The sequence below is a fragment of the Mobula hypostoma genome, chromosome 1 (genome assembly GCF_963921235.1).
Source record: "Mobula hypostoma chromosome 1, sMobHyp1.1, whole genome shotgun sequence".
NCBI lineage: Eukaryota > Metazoa > Chordata > Chondrichthyes > Myliobatiformes > Myliobatidae > Mobula > Mobula hypostoma.
This window is the reverse complement of record NC_086097.1, coordinates 50547368-50564723: the sequence shown is the minus strand read 5'-3', so window position 1 is coordinate 50564723 and position 17356 is coordinate 50547368. Positions and strand designations below refer to the sequence as shown.

The 17356-nt window shown below is 43.4% G+C and overlaps 2 long non-coding RNA genes across 2 annotated transcripts in view; both read right to left on the bottom strand.

Moving 5' to 3' along the window:
• Window positions 1–17356, bottom strand: part of LOC134346794 (uncharacterized) — a 153000-nt gene that overhangs the window by 9278 nt on the left and 126366 nt on the right. Inside the window, exon 2 of the long non-coding RNA XR_010018033.1 lies at window positions 2729–2834. This is a non-coding gene — a long non-coding RNA (uncharacterized LOC134346794). The remainder of the gene's footprint in view (window positions 1–2728; window positions 2835–17356) is intronic.
• The window catches only part of LOC134346789 (uncharacterized), a 45568-nt gene continuing 34807 nt past the window's right edge, over window positions 6596–17356 (bottom strand). Inside the window, exons 3-4 of the long non-coding RNA XR_010018031.1 lie at window positions 8312–8537; window positions 6596–6713 (exon numbers count right to left, since the gene is read on the bottom strand). This is a non-coding gene — a long non-coding RNA (uncharacterized LOC134346789). The remainder of the gene's footprint in view (window positions 6714–8311; window positions 8538–17356) is intronic.

Genomic DNA, 17356 nt, shown 5'->3' with positions numbered 1-17356 from the left:
GCTTGTAACTGTGTCAGCAGTATTGCTATATGTGATTACTGACTGGAAATTCATTTGTAAGTTTCTATAAAGAGCTGGTGTGAAGTTAATAGAAATATATTGGAGCGTGGCCAAGTGGTTAAGGCGTTGGTCTAGTGATCTGAAGGTCACTACTTCGAGCCTCAGCTGAGGCAGCGTGTTGCGTCATTGAGCAAGGAACTTAACCGCACATTGCTCTGCAACGACACCGGTGCCAAGCTTTATCAGCCCTAGTGCCCTTCCCTTGGACAAATTCGGTGGCATGGAAAGGGGAGTCTTACAGCATGGGCATCTGCCGGTCTTCCATACAACCTTACCCAGGCCTGCGCCCTGGAGACCTTCCAAGGCACAAATCCATGGTCTCATGAGACTAACGGATGCCTAAAAAAAATAATTTCATTAATTTCACTGATTTATTGGGAAATTTTAAACTTTAAGTTTGACATTGAAATAATGCATAACAGAACAGCTTATAACCAACAAGGATGGCCCTCCGAGCATATTTAACCACCTTTCTACAGAGCTCTATCTATTTTGCCATTTAGAAATATATACTGTAAGTTCATAAATACCAAAATATATTGAAATACTGTACATAACATTTTGTGACCTCTAGTATATTGTTGTCATTAGATATTTCTATCTCTGACAAGATTTTCAACTAGGTAGCTTAATTTTCACTTTTAATTCAATGTACAATTAATTATTTATTTCCTATCTGACATAAAGAGCATAGAACAATACAACACAGTACTGATCCCATGACTTTCTGGATGAGTCTTGGATGGGGATCCTTGTCAAACACCTTAGTAAAATCCACACACACCTCATCCACCAGATTACCTTTATCAATTTGCTTTGTCACCTCCTTGAAAAACTCAATTAGGCTTGTGAGTGTTATGTCTTGTAACTCCAGAAACTAATCAAAACATAAATACAGGAGCTGGGATTCTTATCTTCTCAGACTTTTTCCTCATTTTTAGTTAGGCACTCACATATGATATGGTAGTGTAATGATGTACGCTATTCATATACGTTGTACATATAACATACAGGCATCTGTTAGTCTCATGAGACCATGGATTTGCGCCTTGGAAGGTTTCCAGGGCGCAGGCCTGGGCAAGGTTGTATGGAAGACCGGCAGTTGTCCATGCTGCAAGTCTCCCCTCTTCATCCCACCGATGTTATCCAAGGGAAGGGCATTAGGACCCATACAGCTTGGTACCAGTGTCGTCGCAGAGCAATGTGTGGTTAAGTGCCTTGCTCAAGGACACAACACTCTGCCTCAGCCAAGGCTCGAACTAGTGACCTTCAGATCACTAGACGAATGCCTTCACCACTTGGCCACGCACCAACACATATAACCCATAATGAATTACGGAAACAAAGAATGCTGAATCAAACTATATATTTACAATATTACACAGCAACCTCCCTGCTTAGCTATTGGCTTTGAAACAATCTCATGTTCTGAGTCCTCCTCTGTGGTGCTTGTAGGAGTTTACTCTGGGATAACAGGAAGTGATTCTGACAGCTCGGGACAACTTTCTTCTCTATACTGAACTCTGTTCTCCTCAACTGATGGATGTGTCATCTCCGGCTGACGTCAGATGAAATCTCTGCTGTGTAGGAGAGTGGTCCATTTCTGTCCTTAATCTTTCTAAGTATCCACCTGATCATCTCTGTAGCCCGTTACCAAGAATGCTTGTCCAGAAGTGAAACATTGAACCTCCTTGTTTGAGGAGCCCTTAATATCACTCAGCTGTTTGTCCTGCATACTCCTTCTGAGATTGGGTTTGAGGAGATCCAAGGAACGACCCAGGAACACCATAGCTGGGAAGTTGTTGGTTGTGGAAGGTGCTAAACTGTGATATTTAAAGAGGAAATTGGCAAGCTTATGATTCAGTATCAGTGTAGTGTGTTCTGACATCGCTCACAGTGTGTTCTTTCGATTCTAGACAAACTTTTATGCTAAGCTATTTGTAGCTGGGTGGTAAGGTGCAGATGTAATAAGTCTTGTCCATTCATTTTCTGGAATGACTGAAATTGTTTCACAATGAATTGTGGTCCATTGTCACCGACTAAATGTTCTGGAACAACAGTCCTTGAGAAGAGGCTTCTCAACACATCAATATTCTGCGAGGCTGTAGTAAAAGCTATTGGAAACACTTCTAGCCACTTTGTACTGCAACCACTACTACAAAGAAATTTGTGCCCATGAATGGTCCAGCAAAATTCACATGAATCCTCTGCCAGGGCAATGCAGGCTATTCCCAGGGATGGAGAGGCATCTTCTGGACAAGTTGGCATCCTGAACAGTGCATGTCAAGCTGCTCGATGTGCTGATCTATCCCAGGCCACGGACAACGCTTTCACTTTGACCACGCCTAGGTGAACAGCACATAGCTCCCCCAACACTTCAGCTCTCAGCTTGGATGGTACAACAACTCTCAATCCCCATGTAAGGCAACCCTTGTCAAGGGCACGTTCATGCTGGGATAAATGGAGGAGCTGTAATTTCTGATGCACATTTCAGTCATTTTGGGTTGCCATGTAGATTTGAGACAGTGTAGGGTCTTTTGTTGTTTCGCTTTGGATTGTCTCTGCTGTAATAGGGAGACTTTTGATTTGCATTAGGAAGAATATGTCAAGAGGAGTGTCTCTTTTGTAAATTTTTCCTTTTCCAAAGGTAAATAAGACAATCCCTTACCATATCCATGATTAGTTATCCTCTTGAATTTGATCTTGTAATTGTGTCCTCCAAAAATCAGAGCCCATCTCTGCATTCGAGCTGCTGCTGTTAGTGGAACACCCTTCTGTGGATTGAAAATGGACACCAGTGGTTGATGATCAGTAATGAGGGTAAACCTTCTCCCATACAGGTACTGGTTGAAAAGTTTACATCCCAAACCGGGCGCACGGCTTCTCTCTCAATCCATGATGCAAAGCCTATGGGGCGTTCACTTCCATCACTCATAATATGTGAACTGACTGCACCTATACGATAAGGCGAGGTGTCACAGGCAACTCACTGGACAATGTGGATCATAATGTGTGAGTACAGTGTCTGACATCACCATTTCCTTTACCTTTTGAAAAGCCACCTCACACTGTTATGTCCATTGCCATTTCCTCCCAATTTGTAGTAATAATGGAGCACAGAGGCCAGGTTTGACAGGAACCTATTATGGTAATTGACAAATCCTAAAGAGGACCACAAGTGTGACACATCCTTTAGCCTTGAGGAATCCACCACTGGTGGAAATTTCTCAGCAAATTGTGTAATGCTTGTGTGTCAATGGTGTGACCACAGTAAGTGATGCTTGGTCTAAAGAATTCACACTTGTTGAATTGTGCTTAGAGCCCATAATCTTCTAATCTTTTTAACACTGTCTTGAGATTTTGGAGGTGTTCCTTGTCATCCTCACCAGTAACAATGATGTCATCCAGGTAACACTGAGTAATCGGGTAGTCTTGCAGCACCTGGTCCATGGCTTTCTGTCAGAGTGCAGCTGTAGATGATCTCCAAAAATAAGCCTATTATAGAATAAAGCCCTTTGTGAGTGTTTATGGTGAGAAACACTTTGGACTCTTCTTCCATTTCCATCCATAGGGAGGTCTCAGCGAACTCCACTTTGCTGAACTGTTTCCCTCCAGAAAGGTTTGCAAAGGTATCCTTTATCCTGGGCAGAAGGTATTGATTTAATTTCATTAATGGGTTGATGGTGACCTTAAGATCACCACAGATACTGACAGGCCCATTCTTCTTGGCCACTGGGACCACTGGCATTGTCCATGGGTTCCATTCAACCTTGGAAAGAATTCCTTCAGCCTCCATGCGATTTATCTCACTGGCTACTTTATCTTGCATGTATAAGGAACCCGGGGGCTTTGTAAAACCTAGGTGTAGTATTTTCATTTAACACTATTTTACCCTTGATATGTTTGAGTTTTCCAATGTCATCCTTGAACACTACTGAGGCATCACCCAGTAACTTGTTTAATTTGCTTCCAATTGACTCTAATGCAAGGGATGTTGATGCAAATGGTGGATGTATCTCTAATCAAATAGTAGTTGCCTCACAATGCTGACCCTTCTGTTTTTACCACATACAAGCCCAATGTGGCTTGTTGGCTGTTGTATTTCACTGTTACTAACGTCATTCACACAGGAGTTACCTTTTCTTCAGTGTAAGTTCTTACCTGGATATCTGCAGGTTTCAGTTTAGTATCCTTGAAATGCCGTTCAAACTCATTTTCTGGAATGACTGAAGGAATTGATCCAGTGTCCCATTCCATTTTAATTAATTTGCCGTTCACTTCTGGTGTAAGCCATATTGCTTGTCTGTTGTGAGTCTTCACATTGTAAATCTTAAGGCTACTCGGTCCTGCATCACTCTCATCATAAACAGCATGCAGATTAGTGCTCTTTTCGAAACTGCAGCTCGATATCTTTTTCACTTGCCTGTGCAGTCCATTTATTTTTGTCTACCCAACATGCTTTTTGTATGTGTTCTACTTTGTTGCATTTTCTGCAAGTTTCACCTTTAAATCTGCATTGGTCTGGTGTACGTGAGTCCCTGCCTCAATGCTAAGACAATTTGTTCAGCCAGGATGGTTTCTGTTTAGACATTGCAATTTTGTTCACATTCACTTTCATTTCTGTCTGCAATTCATTTGCATTTCTGGCTGCTCTTTCCATTGATACATCTATTTCAGCTGGGCCGCAAAGCATGTGCTACTGGGCTGCGAGGAAATGATATGAAATGATATGAGTCTGCTGCACCTTTCCTCATTCCCTGTCACGCACTGTTGAACTTGAAATAACCTTCCAAATCATACCAAATAACACATAAAACCTAAAATAACACTAACATATGGTAAAAGCAGGAAGGATATGATAAATACACAGGCTATATAAAGTAGAAATAATGTATGTACAGCAAACAACAGGAATTCTGCAGATGCTGGAAATTCAAGCAACACACATACATGTTGCTGGTGAACACAGCAGGCCAGGCAGCATCTCTAGGAAGAGGTGCAGTCGACGTTTCAGGCCAAGACCCTTCGTGAAGGGTCCTGACGATGGGTCTCGGCCTGAAACATCGACTGCATCTCTTCCTAGAGATGCTGCCTGGCCTGCTGTGTTCACCAGTAACATGTATGTACAGTGTAGTTTCACTTAACAGAATCAGGAAGATTAAGCCAAAACTGATTTGTAGAAAAAAAATTGGCACGTACACACATGCGCACGTCATATATGCGCACGTCACGTATGTGCACACAGGTGCCTGCGCAAGGCTTCATAGTCATGGTAGTCTTTCTCGGGGTAAACACAAGTGTCCCGTATTTGACTGCTACTTTTGTCCCTTAATTGGGAGTGAGAAAGTTACATTTACAATATTACAAATGCTCATAAATCCTGTCCCTATACATCCTATCCAATAGTGTGCCCACCACTGACATAAAACTACACTATATTCCCAGAATTATCCCTGTTAGGTTTCTTGATCAACTGAACTGCATTTGCCATCCTCCAATCTTCTAGCACTACTCTTGGTACCAGAGGCCCTAATGATTCATCGTCAATGCCCCCATTAGTCTGTTCCCTCACTTCCCATACTAACCTGGGCTATATCTCATCCGGCTCCCAGTGACTGATCCATCCTAATGATTGCCAGAAGCTGAATTTCTAATTTACTTTAGCAGAAAATAGCAAGTTTGCAGTTATTATAAAAGCTGCAGAAAGATCAGGTTGCTAGGCATGGTGAAATAATTAAACCTGTAATAATTGGAACATTAATTCAGTACATTATATCTATTAGACGGTTGTGGCCCATGAATGTGCAGGATCATGGACAAGCAGATGGGTTATTCAATTTGGCATCACAATTGACACACCCATCATGGGACGAAGGGCCTGTTCCTATTCTGCCGTTTAATGTTCTATGCATGGAATGAAGAACACTTTCTAAAATGAATGAGTTACAGGGGGTGGGGGGAAAGAATAATTAAGTAAGAAAGTGAAGATTTCTAGATAAATAATCCTCCAATGAAAATCTAAAAGTACTAGAACTGCTGGATTCTCAGCAGGGTGGGCAGCATTTTGTGTCACACATCTTTCAGCTGAACTTAGTATGAGAGAAAACAGGTTGGGTTTAACTTATTTTTGCAGTGGATTATGTTAGCAAAAGTTAAAGTTTGATGACTAATATCGTTCCTCTTTCATCATCATGTAACTTTTATTTTGACTTTTATGCAACTTCCTCATTTGAGCAATGAGAAAATGTTTTGAAATATTTGTCTTCTTAAGCCTTATTAACCTCCAGCTATTACAAGCTTAGAGTCCTTCGTTTTGTGCCCTGTGTTCATAGAGCATGTGGTGTTCAAGGAATATGTCAGTGGTGCTTAATGTCTAATATGACAGTGCAATTTAAACTAGATATCACTTAATTTGAGCCATCTGCATTCCCTCAATATCTTTACAACATAAACCGAGAAATATTTAAACAAAGTTAGACACCAGTCATTAAACTGTTTAATTTCACAAACAGCAAGCCAATGTACAGACAAAACAAATTGTATTAACTTCAGTCTTGTCCTTGAAAACGAGGAAATGATGAGACCAAATTCCTTGTCATATACCTTCAGTATTTTTTTTTCATTTCTGCTGTACTCTTCATTCCAGAGAATAACTGATTGCAAAAAAAAAATGCATGTTATTTAGCTCTGGACTGGACCTGACTGACCATACATTTTAAAACTTTATTATTTTGATTTTATTTGCCTCTTTTTATTTCTGATCTTGGATCTTTGAACACTAAAAAAATTCAACACTTGCCAACCCTTTTGATGGCTGTGAGGTGTGAAACATTTTATGGACATTGATTTAAAGAAAACCGCTGGGAAGGACTCAGTAGGCCAGGAGGCAGCACTTCCACAGGGAAATGGACAGGCTATGTTTCAGGGTGAGACCCTTCATAAGGAATGGAAAGAAAGAAGGGAGATAGCCAGGATAAATGGATGGGGTGGGGGGCAGGAAAGATGTGAAGCAGGTGCTGGCTGGATTCAAATGTGGGGTGGTGGAGTTTGGTGATAGATTGTTGAGGGGGAATGATGGTAAGGGCTTGGAGATGATAGGTGGAAGTGACAAAGGACTTTGTGCCAAAGTATGCGTTTGTTATGAAGATAAGTGGAGGGGTAGGTAGTCTTGAGAAAGCAGAGAGACTGCAGTAAGACTTAGACCAACAGATTAGGAGAATGGGCAAAGAAGTGGCAGATGAAATATAGTGTAGGGAAGGGTATGCTCATGAATGCTGGTTAAACAAATAAGGTGTAAACTTTTCAAAACGGGGAGGAAAATTAAGAAATTAGAGGTGCAAAGGGGCTTGGGAATCCTCGCGCATGATCCCATAAAGATTAACTTGCAGGTTGAGTCAGTGGTAAGGAAGGCAAATGCAATGTTAGCATTCATTTTGAGAGGACTAGAATATGAAAGCAAGGACGTAATGCTGAGGCTTTATAAGGTGTTAGTCAGTTCACACTGAGGGTATTGTGAGCAGGTTTGCCCCCCATGTCTCAGAAAAGGAATGCTGGCATTGCAGAGGGTCCAGAGGACGTTTATGAGAATGATTCCAGGAATGAAAGGGTGTGAGGCATGAGGAGCATTTGTTGGCTCTGTGTATGTACTCACTGGAGTTTAGAAGAATGAGGGAAGATCTCATTGAAACCTATCGAATATTGAAGGCCTAGATAGAGTGTATGTGGAGAGGATGTTTCCTATAGTGACGGAATCTAGGACCAGAGGGCACGGCATCAGAATAGAGGGATATCTATTTATCCCTTTAGAACAGAGATGAGGAGGGATTTCTTTAGTCCGAGGATAGGGAATCTGGGGAATTCATTGCTACAGATGGCTGTGGAGGCCAAATCATTGGGTATATTTAAAGTGGATTTTGATATGTTCTTGATTAGTAAGGGTGTCAAAAGGTTACAAGGAGAAGGCTAGAGAATGGGGTTGAGAGGGATAAAAAAAATCAGCCATGATTGAATGGCAGAACAGACACAATGGGCCAAATGGCGTAATTCTACTCCTTTGTCATATGGTCTTATGGCTGAACAAGATGGAAACTGATAGGAGAGAACAGTGGATTATGGAATCAATGGAAGAAGATGAGGAGGATAACTGGGAGGAGAAATATGTCCTGTCCTGTCCTGTCCCACCTGGGAAATGGGATCTCATATACCAGGCTGCTGTTTATAGACTTTAGTTTGATGTTTATCACCACCATACCCCAGAAACCGGTGGGGAAACTGTCCTTGCTGGGTCTCAACATCTCCCTCTGTATCTGGATCTCATACTTGTTAACAGTAAGGCCACAGTCAGTCCTTGTGGGCAGCAACGTCTCTCGTCCCGCTGAGCACTGGCACTGCCCGGGGCTGTGTACCCAGTCCGCTGCTGTTCACACTGCTGAGGCATGGCTGTGTCGCAGGATCCGGCTCAAACTGTGTCATCAAGTCTGTGGGTGACACAACAGTGGTTAGCCTCATCAACAACGAGCACAGAGAGGAAGTGGAGCAGCTGGTGGATCAGTGTGAGAGGAACAACCTAAGCCTGAATGTGGAGAAGACAGAGGAAATCATTGTGAACTTCAGGAAGGTGCAGACAACCCATCCCTCTCTGCAAACACATGGCTCCTCCTTACAAAGAATTAAGTGCACTAGGTTCCTGGGGTTCACATCATGGATGACTTCACTTGTTCCCTCAGTATCACTTCTCTGTATAAGGAGACAGCAACATCTCCACTTCCTGAGGAGACTGGGTCAAGTGCCGCTGGCAAGTTACATCTCCATCTGGTATGAGAGCAGCTGAGTATCGGACAGGAAGTCCCTACAAAGGACCATGAGAAGAGCTGAGAGGATCATAGCATCTCCCTACCATCCATCAGGGACATTTATCAGGATCTCTTAGTATTATTAAGAACCCCACCCATCCATCCAGCATGCTCTTTGACTTTCTGCCATCAGGCAGGAGACTCCGATGCATAAAAACAAGAACAGTCAGGATGGGATACAGCTTCTTCCCTCAGATCATTAGGTTTCTGAACTTCCGGCTGCATTGTATTCAAAGTGTCACCTGATCATTTGCATTGTACCCTACAGTATTTAATTTATGCACTTTACTTTGTTTATCTATGCATAATTCATTTGTAGACATAATTCTTAATTTTCCAAGTTATTGTGAGTTATGTATACTACTTTGCTTTATACCCTGGTCGAGAGAAACATTGTCTTGTCTGATGGTATAAATGTATATAGTTAAATGACAATAAACTTGTCTTGACTTGACAGGGATCCTACCACTGCTTTCTGCAGGGATCGCTCCCTCCATGACTCCCCTCATGATGGGCAACGTTTGACCCTCCAGGCACTTACCCCTGCAAGCATCGTGAGTGCTACACCTGCCAATACACCTCTTCCCTCACCTCCATTCAGGGCCTCAAACAGTCCTTCCAGGTCAGGCAACACGTCACCTGTGAATCTGCTGGGGTCCTCTATTGTGTCCGGTGCTCCCAATGTGGCCTCCTCTACACCTGTGAAACCTGTCGTAAATTGGGGGTTTGCTTTGTCAAACATCTCCCAATCATCCGCCACAAGCAGGACTTCCCGTTGGCCAAACATTTTAATCTCGATTCCCAATCTCATTCCGACCTGTTGATCCACAGCCTCCTCTTGTGCCACGATGAGACCACGTCAGGGTGGAGGAGAAACACCTTATATTTCACCTGGGTACCCTCCAACCTGATGGCATGAATATTGATGTTTCCTTCCGGTAAACAATTACCCCCTTACCCCCCCCCCAACCCCTATCCTCTATTCTACACTCTGACCTTTTACTTCTTCTCACCTGCCTATCACTTCCCCATGGGTCCCCTCCTCCTTCCCTTTCTCCTATGCTCCACTCTCCTCTCCTATCAGATTGTTTCTTCTCCAGCCCTTGACCTTTCCTACCCACCTAGCTTCACCTTTCACCTTCCAGCTAGCCTCTTTACATACCCCTCATCTTTTTATTCTGACATCTGCCCCCTTCCTTCTCAGCTCTGAAGAAAGGTCTCGGCCTGAAACGTTGACTGTTTATTCATTTTCATAAATGCTGCCTGACCTGCTGAGTTCCTCCAGCCTTTTTTGTGTGTTGCGTTGACTTGACTGTGTGGGTGATCGTTGTCATCATCGTGGCTATCCCTCGAGGTCGAGGATGATGGTCTTCATTCTGAAGAAGTGGCCCACAGAGTGAAGCCGCCTGTGCGTGTATTTATTTAACGTGTACTTGATGTTTCACTCCAAGAAGCACACGATACCTCACAAATCAACCAACTGATTCCAATGGCATGGAAACCACGACGATTGGAGCTGATGGATTTGTTGCAGCCTTCATCTGCCTTCACAGCCATTGAGTTCGAAGTAACTTCGTCCGTCTGTTCCACCGTTGAGGTCTTGGTTGGATTGTTCTTTGTCAGGGACCTCACCCTCGACCTTACCGCCATGGGTGACCCTACCAGGAGCATAGCTCCAGACGGCATCGCTCTCGCGATCACGGGACCACATGAGCTTCTCCATCACGACAAGGTGACAATCCACGGAGAAGTGTGTGGGTGATAGGCAAGTCGAGGGGGAAGGGACAGGAAAAAGATGGGGTGATGGGGTTCTCTCTCCTTCCCTCATCTTAATTGCCTACCCATTCTCCTTCACTGTTCCCCATTCCCATTTCCCCACTCACCTTATCTCCTTACCTGCCCATCACCTCCCTTTTGTGCCCCTCCCCCTTCCCTTCCATGGCCATCTGTCCTCTCCTCTCAGGTACCCCTTCTCCAGACATTTATCCCTTTTACCAATCGACTTCCCAGCTCTTCCCCCCTCCCTGTCTCCCGGTTTCACCTGTTACCCACGACCTTGTATTTCCTCCTCCCCTCCCCCATCTTCTTACTCTAACTCCTCATCTTTTTCCTCCCATCTTGATGAGGCGTCTCGGTTTGAAACGTCGACTGCTTACTCTTTTCCACAGATGCTGCCTGGCCTGCTGAGTTCCTCCAGCATTTTGTGTGTGATGCTTTGGATTTCCAGCACCTGCAGATTGTCTCTCGCGGGTGACGGGGTTGGTGGGACAAGGGAAGGAGCAAGGGGCAGAAGGGAGTAAGAAGCTGATGTTCATACTGTCTGGTTGGGGACTACCAAGATGTAATATGAGGCTCTGTTCCTCTAATCTGCATCTAGCTTCAAATTAATGGAGTAACAGTAATGGAGGCCATGGACAGATATGCTCAGTACCTCCTGTACATAATGAAGTGGCCCCTGAGTGTATGTTCATGGTCTTCTACTGCTACAGGTCTTCCACTTCAAGCTGTGACATCTTGTGCATTCAGAGACGCTCTTCTGCGCGCCACTGTTATATTGTGTGGTTATTTGAGTCAGCTGGAACCAGGTTGGCCATTCTGCCCTGACCTCTCTCATGTTTTTGCCCACACCACTGCCACTCACTGGATTTTTATTTTGTTTTTCGCACTATTCTCTAAACTCCAGAGACTATTGTGCATGAAAATCCCAGGATCAGCAGTTTCTGAGGTACTCAAAACACCCCTTCTGGCATCAACAATCATTCCGCCAAATAAATCACTTAGAACACATTTCTTCCCCATTCTGATGTTTGGTCTGAACAACAACTGAGCCTCTTGACAATGTCTGTATGCTTTTACACAACGAGTTGCTACCATGTGATTGACTGATTAAGTATTTGCATTAATGAGTCTATATCAGTGTGAGAACAGCAAGGGACATTCAAATGGCTGGACATAAGGATATCTTAGCTGGTATGATGGATAGATCGAGTGAAAGTGTTTATCGAAGCAATACTACAATTATATCAGTTTAAATAGATTCAGAACCATGACTTTTATAACTTTCCCTCACTTATTCACATCTAAAAGATTTCTCTAGCCTTTTTTTAAAGGAAGCTGGAAGATCTGACAATGGCCATCCAGAGTGCCTGACTGCGTGCCATTTCCATACTCCTGAACATTTCCACGCTGAGCTGTGCATCTTTCACCTTCTCTACTGTTGGGGTGAGGCCCAACACCAACTAGAGCCGCGGTTCCCAACCTGGAGTCCACGGAGCCCTCAGTTAATGGAAGGAGTCAATGACATAAAAAGGGTTGGGATCCCCTGACCTAGAGGAATAACCCCTCAGAATCTGCCAAGAAAATCTACAATGTAATGGTGTGGATATTGAATTTTCTAATTTCAGGAACCCTTACCTCATGTACTTTTAGTCCTCACCCCCTCCTCACTCCACCTTTCTCCACCATGCAACTCCAATCCTCCCATTTTGTTGCCTTTCCCATGTCCCCTCCCCTTCCTGATTCCACCCATCTACCCATACTTTACCTGCCAGATACCCTCCCTGCCCCCATGTAGTTCCACCTACCACTCACCTCTTCCCTAATCATTCCCATTATCACACTTCTTTCAAGTCAGATTGTAAAAACTGTAGCCTTTGTGTTTCTGTTTATCAACCGCCTGGCCGTCTCCACCTTCATCTTCGTTCCCCACTATCAGGCTCCATCTGCCCTTGTTTGGTCTGCCTTCATCTCACTGATCTGCCCCTGTTGTCCATCTCCGCCTCTTCTCCTCTCCTACCTGGTTCCCACTGCTTGTCATCGTTTACCCTCCTTCAATCACCGACTGCCCCTGCATCACCAGCTCCCCCTCTCCACTTTATACTGTGTATCCTTCCACTCCCAATCCACTCACACTCCTGATGCAAGGTTTTGACCATAGCTGTTGACAATTTCTTCCCTCACAGATCCCTGAATTCCTTCAGGAGATTGTTGCTCCAGATTCCACTATCTGTCGTCTATGTCCCTATGAAGTAACTCTTGTTTTAAACCGTAATTTATCTTGAATCACTCAGTTGTTAAAAAATTTGGTGTTTGTATCTTACAGAAATCTCTCAAATAATGTTAACGGTTTAGATAACTTAATAAATAAATTAAGGAAAGGTAGTAAAAATGTTGGAAGAAGCAGGTTAAAGTGATTGTGTTAATGTTAGGCTATTCCGGGTAAGGGCCATTAACTGAAGTGGATAGATTGGTACATGGAGCCATGATGATGTGGCCATTATAGAGACTTGGTTGAGAGAGAACAGGACTGGAGATTTAATTGTCCAGCAGTTTAGTGTTTTAGAAAAGGGAGGAAATAAAAGCAGGGATGTGGAGTTGCTCTATTTATTGGGGACAAAATCACAGGGAAGAAGGTAACAAGAAGCTTAGGTCTCACACCACCAGGTTCAGGACTAGTTCAACCATATGGCTTCTTAACCAGCAGGGATAACTTCACTCACCTCATCACTGAGTCACTTTCAAACACTCTACAACTCATGTTCTTAGTAATATCCATCTAATCTTTTACTTCTGTTTTTTTTGTATTTTCAGTTTGTCTTATTTTGCACATTTTGTCAGTCTTTGTAGTTTTCCATTGATTCTGTTTTATTTCTTTGTTCTATTGTGAATGCTTGCAAGAAAATGTATCTCAGGAGAATGCAGAGTTATGGTGACACGTTTGTACTTTCATAATAAATCTACTTTGAACTTTGAACAGCCGGAGGTCTCCTTTGCTGAGTCTATATGGGTAGAATTTAAAAAGTAAGAAAGATGCTATCACTGTGATGGGATTATACTTCACACTGTCTGAGGCCTCCGTCCATCAGAGTTGACCATGGATGTTGCATCCGAGCTGTCTAGTTATGCAAGCCTGGGCAGTACGATATGGAGAGCAAGCTGTTGCGCATGTAGCAAGCATCCCCCTCTCCATACATCTGATGAACCCAAAGAAACAGCAGAGACCGATACAGCAGCGTCACAGGAGTTGCCAGTCAACATTGAACTCAATGTACGACTACCTTAGGGACTCCAGCTCCAGGTTTTTCCCTCAGGGTTTACTCCTGAAGCCTTCCCCGTGAGTGAGTATAGCTGCAAGTCAGTGGAAGTTTGAGATCAGAGATTTCCTTCTCCTAGATGAGCAGCTAACCACAGCTGACAAGCCCCTTCTGCCAAAGCGACTGGTTTTAAGATGTCAGTAACTCGCCCTTGCCTCTTCTCCTGTCAGTAGAAACAGTTCCGCCAGGCTTAGTAGCTAAGCCACATGTGAAGGCCAGGAGCGGGATTTGGTTTTCAGAGGCTATTTGAGGTGCACGCCATTGGGAGCATTTAATAGGTAGTGGGAGCTTGTCCCCATTACCACCCCCAACTATAACAACCTTAAGGAACACTACAAACCCTCTAATAGTCACTTGGACATTGAGGAACAAATATAAAGGCAGACCAGGGAAATGTGTGCAAATAACAGAGTTCTTGCGGTGGCTGACTTCAACTTCCTTAACATAGACAGGGACCTTCTCAGTTCATTGGGATTCAGATGGGGCAGAATTTGCTAGCCGAATCCAGGAGAGTTTCTTAAATCGATATCAGGATAGTCCAAGTACAGGAAATGCAAATGGACCTGGTATTGCAAAATGTGCTTGGCCAAGTGACTGACCTTTCAGTGGCAGACTAATTAGGGAACAGTAATCACAACTTCCTTAACTTTTAAGGTAGCTATGAATTAGAATAAGTAAGGAGAGTTTTAAATTGGGCAGGAGTCAGGGAGAGTTGATTGGGACAGCTCTTTTTGGGCAAGTTCACATCTGACATGAGGAGAGTGCTTATAGAGCAACTATGTAGAGTACAGGACAGGTACATTCCAGTACAAAGGAAGAACATGGATGGCAAAGTATGTGAACCTTGGATGTCGAGAGAGGTGGTGAATTTATTCAAAAAAAAGTAAAAGGAAGCATATGTAAAGTTTAAGAAGCTGATATCGTGGGGCCCTTGAGGATAATAAAAAAAACTAGAAAATAACTTAAGAAAGGAATTAGGAGAAACAAGAAGAGTCATGAGAAGTCCTTGACAAGCCAGATTAAAGAGAATCCCAAGGCATTATATACATACAGTAAAAGCAAGAGGATAACCAGGGAGAGGGTAGGGCTATTCAAAGGAGGGAACATGTGCTTGAAGGTAGAGGAAGTGGGTGAAATCCTTAATGGACACTTTGGATCAGTATTTACAAAGGGGAAGGGCGGAGAGGAAAATGAGATGGGTGTGGAATGTGCTAACATGTATGCTAGAGAATCTTGAGATAAAGAAAGAGGTTATATTGTGTCTTTTGAAGAACATAAGTCTTCAGAACTTGTTGGCTATATACCCACGGTTACTGAGGGAAGCTAGAGATGACATTGTTGGGGCCTTAACAAAGATTTTCAGGTCCTCTCTAGCCATAGGTGATGCCCTGGAGGTCTGGTGAGTAGCTAATATTTGATTGTTCAAGAAGGGAAATTAGGATAGTTCTGGAAACTATATAGCTCTCAGTCTCTAAATCAGTGGTAGGGAAGCTGCTGGGAGGATTCATGAGCCTAATTAGGATTTATGGAAAACCATGGCCTAGCTAGGGACAGCCAGCATGCCTTTGTGCAGGGCAAGTCATGGCTTACCACATTGACTGAGTTTTCAAGGAGGTGACAAAAGTAGAGTTGTCCACACGAATTTCAGTAAGTCATTTGACATGGTCTCTTAAGGTAGGCTTATCAAGAGATTAAGGTTAATGGGATCAATGGTGACTTGACTATTTAAATTCTGAATTGGCTCACTCATAAAAGACAGAGGGTAGTGGTTGATGGAACTTTTTCTGCCTGGAGTCCATGATTAGTGGTGCTCCACAGGGATCTGTACTGGGACATCTGTTGATATTTCTGTGTGTGTAAGTAATCTGGATGAAAATAGAGATAGGTGGGTTACTGACCAACTCTAAACTAGGCATGACAACTTGCCTCAGAGTCCTGAAATGTTACGTTTATCCTGTTATGTTATATGGATCAGAATGTTGGACAATTTCTAGTAACATGAGGAAACGAATTGAAGCAGCAGAGATGCGGTTTTTGAGGAGGATGCAAAGAATATCATGGACAAAACGAATATCTAACGAGGATGTCATGAACAGAGCAAACACAAAAAGAGAAATAATGTATGAGATCATGAAAAGGCAATGTAACTTCATTGGACATGTGATTAGGAAAGAGGAGTTAGAATGCACGGTAATTGTGGGAAAGATTGAAGGGAAAAAAGCAAAAGGAAGGCAAAGACAAATGAAGATGGAGACAGCAGTCAGAGAACTGGAAATGAATACCAATGAATTGATCCACTTGACCCGAAACAGGAGTGTGTGGGCCATGGCAGTCAAAGTTCAAACTGGGCACGGCACCTGATGATGATGATGATAATGATGATGATGGGTTACTAAATTCACACATGATACAATGATTGGTGGCATTGTGGATAGTGTAGCAAATTACCAATGATACAACAGTGTATAGATCAATAGCAGATAGGTGGTGAAATGGCAGATGTTGTTCAGTTCGGTTGAGTATGAGCTGTTGCACTTCGTAAAGGGGCAGTACACTGTAAATGACAAGAGCCTTGACAGTTTTGATGGACAGAGGGATTTTTGAATCCAAGTCCATAGCTCCCTGAAAGTGGCTGCACAGGTTGAAAGGATGGCAAAGAAAGCACTTGGCATGCTCGCCTTTGGGCACTGAGTTCAAGGATCAGAAAGTTATGTTGCAGCTTTATAAAACTCTTGTTAGGTTGCATCTGGAGTATTGCATTCAATTTTGGTCATGCCATTAAAGAAAGAATGTGGAGGCTGTGGTCAGCGTGCAGAAAAGGTTTGGATTAGAGGGTTAGAAGGAGAGGTTGGACAGGCTAGGGCAGGATTCCCAACCTTTTTTATGCTGTGGACCATTACCATCTCGCAAGGGATCCATGGACCAATACCATCTCGCAAGGGATCCATGGACCAATACCACTGGGCAAGGGGACCATGGACCAATACGATTAGGCAAGAGGACCATGGACCAACACCATTAGGCAAGGGGACCATGGACCAATACCATTGGGTCAAGGGACCATGGACCAATACCATTAGGCAAGGGGACCATGGACCAATACCAATGGGCAAGGGGTCCATGGACCAATACCATTAGGCAAGGGGACCATGGACCAATACCATTGGGCAAGGGGACCATGGAACAATACCATTAGGCAAGGGGACCATGGACCAATACCATTAGGCAAGAGGTCCATGGACCCTAGGTTGGGAACCCCTGGGCTAGGGTTACTTTCTCTGGAGCAGCTAAGGGGAGACCGGCTAGTAATTTATAAGATTATGAGAGGTATATATAGTATAGATAACAGGA